Genomic DNA, 10,000 nt, shown 5'->3' on the forward strand with positions numbered 1-10,000 from the left:
GAAACCACAAAGGACCATGTATCGGTGATAACCTGAAAAATATGCATGCAAAGAATGGGGATCAAAACTCAAAACATCACCGTCCCTGCAAGATCACATGGTTAGTAAGTATGGTGACATGAACAAAATGTGTGGATGTGGTAAAACATGCAAAGATGAATTTAAGTTTAATAGTGAGTGTTCTTTTGTTGTGTACTGTACAGAATATTACAATACTCAAATAGCTTATTGTGATTTTTGTTACACCAAACCAGTCAATATCATCATCACAAGCAATCTTACACATTACGTTCAGAAATATGGAATATTTAGTATGACGATTTTGTTTTCAATTTAGTTGAATTGTTGATTGAACTGTTCATTTGACGCTTTGTTATTATGATACTGCATTGGCTGTTCTTCCTCGGATAGTAATAATTGAAAATGTACATGATCATTTGACCATTTTAAAATGTTTTTGTTTTGATAAAACATAGTTAATAAACAATGAATATAGTTTTGTCATTTCTAAAATTCAGAAGTGCATTCAATTTATATGTCTGATAATCCCATCTGAATATGGGCCAGGATCTTGGAGCTATTCATATGGTGGAATTTGTGAACTAGTCTTGTTCCCGTTGCAGGTTGGTCGACACTAGGCACAGCTATTTTGTTGTCGTTCAATCCAACCAAAAACTGTGATTTCTGCAAGATATATACACACACGAGTATACATATATACACGTAAACTCGTACACACACACATCCAGTTTATTGTGGTTTATTTTAAACCCTTAGGAAAATTAAGATGATAGAGAGAGAGAGAGAGAGAGAGAGAGAGAGAGAGAGAGAGAGAGAGAGAGAGAGAGAGAGAGAGAGAGAGAGAGAGAGAGAGGGGGGGGGGGGGGGGGGGGGACAGACAGACGGAGAGAGAGACAGAAATTTGGAAAGCAATATAAACAGGATTTGGAACAGAATTTAGTATTAACAATAAATTCTGAAACAAATAAGACAAAGATCATAAGACAAAAATCGTAAACACTCCGTAATTCGACTAAATATCAGCAACAGTTCGTATCCAGACAGTAAACGTTCCGTAGCATTTTCATTAATTTTATTAATCTAATTTAGTCATAAATAATTCATACCTGTCAACTCTCACGCATTTGGCGTGAGTCTCGCGCATTTGGCGTGAGTCTCACGCATTTGTAACAAACAGCACGCTCTCTCGCAACGTTACTATAATATCACGCTTTTTCTAAAAATAAAAATATTTTATAATCGTGGTTTATATTTTAGAGCTGAATGGAATTATATGCTGATCATTCAAGATCTCTGAATTCGTTACCTATTATTATTAGGTAACAGCATATTGAACCTACCCTCGGTTCAATACCAACAATCACTCGCGGATGCTACCGAAGACCGACTTGTATGGTTTAACATTAACCATATTAATTAGTAAAACTTGCACTCGCTCGATTTTTTATTTTATTCTTTATTTATTGATTTTTTTTTGGGTGGGTGGGTGGGTGGTGGGGGGGGGGGGGGGGGGGTTCGTTTTAGAGATTTCTATTTTGGACTCAAACAAAAAAAACCACCCCAAAAACTTCGCCCTGGACCTGACCAAGAGCCTGCAGTCCCTGGACCTTGACTTCTAATTTTCTCACGCCTAAGAATTGCCACAGGTTGACAGCTCTGTAAATACTATATTTCTGTTATGATATATGTATTATACTTTAGTTATAAACTTTAAACAATTAATAATCAGGAAACGTTATTAAATAATACTGATATGATTTGTACACATTTCCTGTAAATATACATCCAAATCTGTATAGTACTACAGAATATGTATTCATTTTGAAAAGTATAACATGTGTTTGTTTTGATACTAAGTGTAAATAGAGGTTTTACCCGTGTGGGTTTTTTGTGGGGTTTTTTGTCGTCCGTTCCATAGCAAAAGCCACAGACAGTCAACATTGTACTCAAATCAGTAAAATATAAAAAGTCCGTATCAAAAACAAGCAACACACAGTAGCAAAAATCGTCAACAGTCCACTCTAGCTGTAACCGAGTACCGAGACAGTGGGTATGAACACCAACAAACAAAAAATATCATCCGCAAACTGTGAATCGGCGAAGCCGTTCTCACATAATTTTGCGGATGATTTTTTTGTTTGTTCATACTCAGATGAACGTAAAAGAAATGACAGACAATACTTATAAATAAATTTGAATCATACTCGCTAATAATAACACTAAAACTTCATACTTTATTTTTAATTATTTTTAGTCCATAAACAATAACGTTCAATAAGACAACTTGCGCATATAAAATGGCGTCATCAGACATGACGTTCCTTGACGACGTAATTTTTACGTTGATCGAAAAATTAACAAACTCCCGTTGCTACGTCTGGACCAATGGTATGACGTTATGTTGTAATGAATGTAGCAAAAAATGTATTATTAATGCATGTAATCGACATTTAATTATTCCGTAGACAATTAAAGGTGCGATATCAAAATTCCATAATTAAATAGATACTTCCATCCAAAATTATGTATTAATTTTTACTTTCAAACGTCAATATTATACCTTCGGTTACGAGTGTATGCAGCAAAAATGAATCGCTGTCAGGTGCTCTCTTTATCCCACTGACAGGATAGCACATACCACGGTATATGATGTACCAGTCATGGTGCACTGGCTGTAACGAGAAATAGCACAATGGGCACACCGACGGGGATCGATCCCAGACCGACCGCTCATCAAGCGAGCGCTTTACCTCTGGGCTACGTTCCGCCTCGACATTTGGAAAGACCCGTTACCGTATATGTATTGGATTTATAATAAATTTTTCAGTTCAAATTCAATTTCTTTATTTCGGTTTTGGGCACGTGGCTCTTCTTCACACAATAACACAACTTAATACACATTTTAAATGGAATGGTCATAAGAGTACAAGACAAAGGGGCGGGGGGGGGGGGGGGCGAGGACAACTGCCCCCTTAGTTTTGGGGCTAAACATCAAATTCGGCAAAAATTATTGAGATATTCGGGTAAAATGTTGTAACCTGAGACCTTTTTACCATATATTTTCATCATTCCACCTTCAAAATTAGCATGTAAAAATGCGTAGTGATTCATTTGCAACCCTATATAGCTGTTTGATTTTGCTAATATAAATAAATGTTGTTTTTCGGATTCGGACATTTTCGTTTAATTCGGGCAAAAACAAGCCTGCCCCCTCCCCCCCACTACAAAAATTGGAGTCCGTACGCCTATGCGGAATGGTTGAATGAATGAATGTTAAACGACACCCAAGCAAGACATTTTAAATGGAGACGAATCATATATATAATCGATTATATGTGAACACTAACTGTTGGATCCTACTTCGTGTCTATGGTCGTGTCTGCATCCATGTATGTCTGAACTGAGCTTCACGCATCCCATTCATACACTCTGCTTGTAAAACTAAACTAATTATCGTTAATAGTATAACTGTTGCATGTGCGAGAGTGCCATACGCAATTTATGAAATGAGTATGTATGCATGGATGAATAAATTAATGAATGTATGTGTGTATGCATGCATGTGTGTATGTGTATGTATGTGTATGTATGTCTGTAGGCCTATGAATGAATGAATGAATGAACGAATGTTAGTGTGCGTGTTCATGTGTGTGTGTGTGTGTGTGTGTGTGTGTGTGTGTGTGTGTGATATAACATATGACAGTCAATATTATAAAGGTTATATATGGCAAGGTCACAATGACACAATTAAAAAACAAAAAAACCTTTAAAATCCCAAACTATAAATATGTTACGTCAATAAGAGTTGTTGGTCAATCATTCTTGCTTCTAGGTATAAATATTCCACGATTGCAGAGTTGTAAGCTTTAAAATTCAATTACGTCAAAATATCAAGTGTGACATCACAGGTTATTTCCTTGGACCCAAAATAGCGCGCCTGAATCGTAAGGTGATAAAACATACAAATACATTAGGCATAAAGAAATTAATAAAATGCACGGGCCAAACCAATCTAATTAAAATTAGCTCCACTATTACATGTGATAGTGGAGCTAATTTTAATTAGATTGGGGCCCGACACAATAGCGTTACAATCAAGAGAGAATGCATTTCTTTATCCTCACCCACCCCTTGCATTGGCATTGACCCGCACCTGATTAAAAAGCCACGTCTATATATTCGTTCACCTCGTTTTGGGTTAACCGCACTTAAACTGGATCAAGGTTTGTTTCTAGGTGACGCTCTGTTGTTACGTCATAAGACGGAACAATGTTCCCAATAAAACAAAACTATTAATCGCACGTAAGCCAACAGAAGTAGACACACTTTACTGAATATAGTCTACAGAATATATATATATTATTTTTTTCCAAGAGCGGGAGTGGCTTCTAAACGTATTTAACGTGGTGTATTTCAGAATCCAATCGACCCATTTTGCCGACAGGTCATAACGCGACAAAGTGGGAAACGAACGGGGATGATTTCATTTCCCAAAATCAATTATCACTTTGTACGTTTGTTATACCGCATATGACCTAAACGAACATTGATTTGAAAAGAAAAGCCTTGGAAATTACAGAAAACATGAAAATACGCCAAGTCCTGCTTGATAATGTATTCGGAATTGAATACCTGTTTCCCCATACGACCTACATGTTTACATAAAAACACCGGTGACACCGTTATATATATGTCTATATTTATAAACATGCACTCGGCTAGGTCATGTGTACCTACTTCCGAATGAGTACTAGCAGGAATGGCCCATAATGCAATATCGCGCGAGGGATGCAGTGGGTAAAATGTTTCGCTGCACCAAATAAAATAGATATTTTCTCTTTTTACAAAAATAGAAACTCTTGTGTTAAAAAGCAATTGGTGAATGGATTTATAAATAATTAAAGGAAGTTATCGATGATTTTTTTTTAATAGAACGAGAAAGAAGGAAAGACATGATTCAGTTTCATTACTTAAGGTAAGTTTTACGTTAATATTTATTGACAAAACTAACAGAATTACTGCGTTATAAAAGAGAAACAGACCTAAAGTTAATTTCTAATTTCTGTATTTTACGTTGCATGAGAAATCAAAGTACTTATCAAATGCACAGCGGCGTCGCAGAGTGTGCGGTCGGAGAAAGCTAGGGGTAGAGAACATACGAGAAACGTCCCTAATTTTAAAATATTTATTTATTTATTTATTTATTTATTTTAATACATATATAATATACAGAGAATGATATTATGTTGTCAAGCTCGTAGGGGCGTTTCGGCAAAAGGTGACAATTAGTTTTCTCCGGACACTAATAATTCAGGACCGACCCTTAATTATACCGCTATTTAACGGCCATTTCGGAACACTAAAAACAGCGTGTATTTCCAATGTTTAATAACCGAATGTGTACAAATGTGGAATAAACAGAGTCAGCACACTGCATATAAAAGGTCAATGCAATCCATGCACACTGCACGTACATCCGTTTGTAGAATTTGTAATCCGTGAGACCAGTAAGCGCCAGAATAGCAGCAGATTGTTTACAAGCTAAGCTCGAAAGCTATATACAAACCATGCTGCATTTAGAAACAACAGATGTTAGAAGTATGTTATGCAGAACTCTAAAAATGTATGCATGAAGCAGAAGCGTAATCATAGGGTAGGTTTCTAGGGGGTGCGTCTCTCTCTCTCTCTCTCTCTCTCTCTCTCTCTCTCTCTCTCTCTCTCTCTCTCTCTCTCTCTCTCTCTCTCTCTCTCTCTCTCTCTCCATATATATTTATGTGTCAGCATAAATACACCCACACCCACACACACACACACATATTCACATGCACACATGCACACACCCACACATACACGCATACATACATACATACATGCATGCATGCATACATACATACATACATACATACATGCACACACACATACATACATACATACATGCATACATAAATACATGCATACATACATACATGCACACACATACATACATACACTATATAGAAATTTATACATCAATACATATACGCATGCATGTATACATGCATACATACTCTGTCAAGTTGAATCATGCATACATATATACTCTGTCAAGTTTAAGTTCTTAATCTAAACATTTGGCTTCTTTCATTACATCATGGTTTATTGCATATTTAAATACACCTGAACACACACACACACCACACACACACACCACACACACACACGCCACACACACACACCCACACACACACACACACCACACACACCACACACACACACACACGACACACACATACACGTACATATATATATATATATACATATACATACATACATACACACACACACACACACACACACCACACACACACACACACACACACACACACACATACACGTACATATATATACATATACATACATACACACACACACACACACACACACACACATACACGTACATATATATATATATATACATATACATATGCATACACACACACATATATTTTTTCACAAAATAAGACTATAATAGAGTTTCAGACAGTACGTATGTTTTAAATGTCAAATAAATAGCATTTAAATAGCTGATAAAGAATAGGATAAAAGACAAAACTAAATGAATTTTAGAAATAGAAGAAAAATGTTCAGTTTTTGTTGTCATCATCACGGCCATTGTAATCGTTATCGTCATCATCATTATCATCATCATTATCACTATCATCATCATCATCCTTATCACCACTACCATCATCATCAACATCATCATCATTACTACAATCATCATCCTTATTACCACCACCATCATCATCATCGTCATCACCATCGTCATTATCATCATCATCATCATTACTACTAATTTATAACTGTTCTTTCCTAGTTGCTTTATTGACAGTTTTGTGCACCACGACTGGTACACTAAAGGTCGTGATATGTGTTATCCTGTCTGTGGGGCGGTGCAATTAAAAGATCCCTTGCTACTAATGGAAAAATGTAGCGGGTTTCCTCTTTAAGATTGTATGTCAAAATTACCAAAATAACCGATGTGCTTCAGCGGTGTCGTTAAACACAACAAACTTCTTTTTTTAACAATTGCTTACGTAGCGGGTCCACAATTAATTAATTTTGGAACATGTTCAATTTTAAGGTTAATCAAACTAGAAATACTCTTTTGACAATTCCAAATATATTTATCTCATAAATATTACTCTATCGTATAAATCTATATAATAAATTATTATCAATACTTCGTTATACACCAACAATGCCATGCAGTTAGAAAAATACTGCGAGTAAACAACCAATAGCAATATTAAAAAACGTTTCTTCCTGGTTGCTATAGTCAACGTTCTAAACAGCACAGCTGTCGATTGTGTGATATATCTATACTGAAACGTGTATATTAAAGGCACTGTCCTGAGTTTGCAGGACGTATTAAAGGCACTGTCCTGAGTTTGCAGGACGTATTAAAGGGACTGTCCTGAGTTTGCAGGACGTATTAAAGGCACTGTCCTGAGTTTGCAGGACGTATTAAAGGCACTGTCCTGAGTTTGCAGGACGTATTAAAGGCACTGTCCTGAGTTTGCAGGACGTATTAAAGGCACTGTCCTGAGTTTGCAGCCATTGTAAAATGTTTACGATAACAGAGCCTTGTTGGCAACTACTATTTCATACTAAATACATTTTCTTGCTCAGAATACCAGAGTCTGTATATCGAATGCGTTTATATATATATATATATATATATATATATATATTATTTTTTTATTTTTTTTTATTTTTTTTTTTTTCATACGTACGAAATTATTGTGCGGTAAAATTCGGTATGGGCTACTACAAGCATTAGGACAACAACAAACACTTTGTAAATACAGACACTGATATTCTAAATAAGAAAATGTATTTAAGGCTCTATTGATCGAAAACATTTTACAATGGTTGTAAATTCAGGATTGTTCCTTTAATAATATTTTTTTCCAAGAAGAACAAGAAAAGCATGAATGATTTAAAGGCATATCCTATGTTTAGTATCATTAAACGAAACACATTATATAAAATATCAGTTGCTGTATATTAAACGCGCAGAGTCTAGTTTTAACCCGTAAAAAATTGACACTTCAAAATTTAGTTAATTTACAAACCTATAACTCATTTGGATAAAGTTACAATAGAGTGAAAGAAGAGTTTGTGACGTTAAAACCGGGAAATATTCTTAAAAATAGATTGGAACTCGAATCGATAAACCGCTACTTCTCAGACGCACGTAAGTTTTTAAAAATATGAAACGTGCATTTTGTGGTATTAGAAACACCAGGATGACCAGAAACACTTCGGTTCTACGGAAATGGATACTCTAAAGAATAAAATATAAGTAATGTTTGATTTCAGTGATCATAAACGGCTTTAACAGTGAAACAATATGCTGTAGTGTTTAATAACTAGGGTCTGTCCCTTTAAAGGGGGTATGATCGTCATAGTGTTTGTATTATAGTCGTCCCCACAGGGAAAGCCTTTTTTATACTATGCAATTTACTGCAAGTTATTTATTTCTGAGCCTGATCGTCATAGTGTTTGTATTATAGTCGTCCCCACAGGGAAAGCCTTTTTTATACTATGCAATTTACTGCAAGTTATTTATTTCTGAGTCTGATCGTCATAGTGTTTGTATTATAGTCGTCCCCACAGGGAAAGCCTTTTTTATACTATGCAATTTACTGCAAGTTATTTATTTCTGAGTCTAATCGTCATAGTGTTTGTATTATAGTCGTCCCCACAGGGAAAGCCTTTTTTATACTATGCAATTTACTGCAAGTTATTTATTTCTGAGTCTGATCGTCATAGTGTTTGTATTATAGTCGTCCCCACAGGGAAAGCCTTTTTTATACTATGCAATTTACTGCAAGTTATTTATTTCTGAGTCTGATCGTCATAGTGTTTGTATTATAGTCGTCCCACAGGGAAAGCCTTTTTTATACTATGCAATTTACTGCAAGTTATTTATTTCTGAGTCTGATCGTCATAGTGTTTGTATTATAGTCGTCCCCACAGGGAAAGCCTTTTTTATACTATGCAATTTACTGCAAGTTATTTATTTCTGAGTCTGATCGTCATAGTGTTTGTATTATAGTCGTCCCCACAGGGAAAACCTTTTTTATACTATGCAATTTACTGCAAGTTATTTATTTCTGAGTCTGGTCGTCATAGTGTTTGTATTATAGTCGTCCCCACAGGCAAAGCCTTTTTTATACTATGCAATTTACTGCAAGTTATTTATTTCTGAGTCTGATCGTCATAGTGTTTGTATTATGGTCGTCCCCACAGGGAAAACCTTTTTTATACTATGCAATTTACTGCAAGTTATTTATTTCTGAGCCGATTGTTTTCTAAATAGTACCCAAAAATAGTTTGTTTTGTCTTTTTTTTTGTTATTTATAAAACACTTTCTTACGTCAAACCAAACTGAAATTATTTACAAAATGCATTTTTTTCTGTAGGAGGATGAGACGGACTATAGGTCAAACTTCATTTTATTTCCTAATAATTATTACTTACAAATATTAGGACAACCAGAAACACAATCAGTGCATACAGAGTTAAAGTTTGTTTTATTTAACGACACCACTAGAGCACATTGATTTATTAACCATCGGCTATTGGATGTCAAACATTTTGACGTATTATCTTAGAAAGGAAACCCGATACATTTGTTTTTTCATTAGAAGCAAGGGATCCTTTATATGCACCATCCCACAGATAGGATAGCGCATACCACGGCCTATGATATACCAGTCATAGTGCACTAGCTGGAACGAGAAATAGCCCAATAGGCCCACTGACTTGGATCGTTAAATATACAGATATTGATATTTTAATCCATAAACTATATTTAGTATGTAATGTTAGTCGTTAAATATCTTTTATTTAGTCCGACAAATCTTTTTATGCCAGCAAACTCATGCCATTAAAACAGAGCCCTTTTCCAACGACTAAAATTACATACAGT

At 35.3% G+C, this 10,000-nt stretch overlaps 1 protein-coding gene and 1 long non-coding RNA gene across 3 annotated transcripts in view; one reads left to right on the top strand and one right to left on the bottom strand.

Annotated features, from left to right (window-relative positions):
- The window catches only part of LOC121387873, a 4,963-nt gene extending 712 nt beyond the window's left edge, over positions 1 to 4,251 (bottom strand). Inside the window, exons 1-3 of the long non-coding RNA XR_005959896.1 lie at positions 4,209 to 4,251; positions 2,582 to 2,693; positions 1 to 684 (exon numbers count right to left, since the gene is read on the bottom strand). The exon at positions 1 to 684 is cut by the window's left edge and continues 712 nt beyond it. This is a non-coding gene — a long non-coding RNA (uncharacterized LOC121387873). The remainder of the gene's footprint in view (positions 685 to 2,581; positions 2,694 to 4,208) is intronic.
- A 497-nt stretch (positions 4,252 to 4,748) lies between these two features.
- Positions 4,749 to 10,000, top strand: part of LOC121387341 — a 29,243-nt gene continuing 23,991 nt past the window's right edge. For both annotated transcript variants that reach the window (XM_041518388.1, XM_041518389.1), the window contains exon 1: positions 4,749 to 4,996. The gene's annotated coding sequence lies outside the window, so the exon portion shown is untranslated. The remainder of the gene's footprint in view (positions 4,997 to 10,000) is intronic.

This window comes from Gigantopelta aegis, chromosome 13 (assembly GCF_016097555.1).
Source record: "Gigantopelta aegis isolate Gae_Host chromosome 13, Gae_host_genome, whole genome shotgun sequence".
Classification (NCBI taxonomy): domain Eukaryota; kingdom Metazoa; phylum Mollusca; class Gastropoda; order Neomphalida; family Peltospiridae; genus Gigantopelta; species Gigantopelta aegis.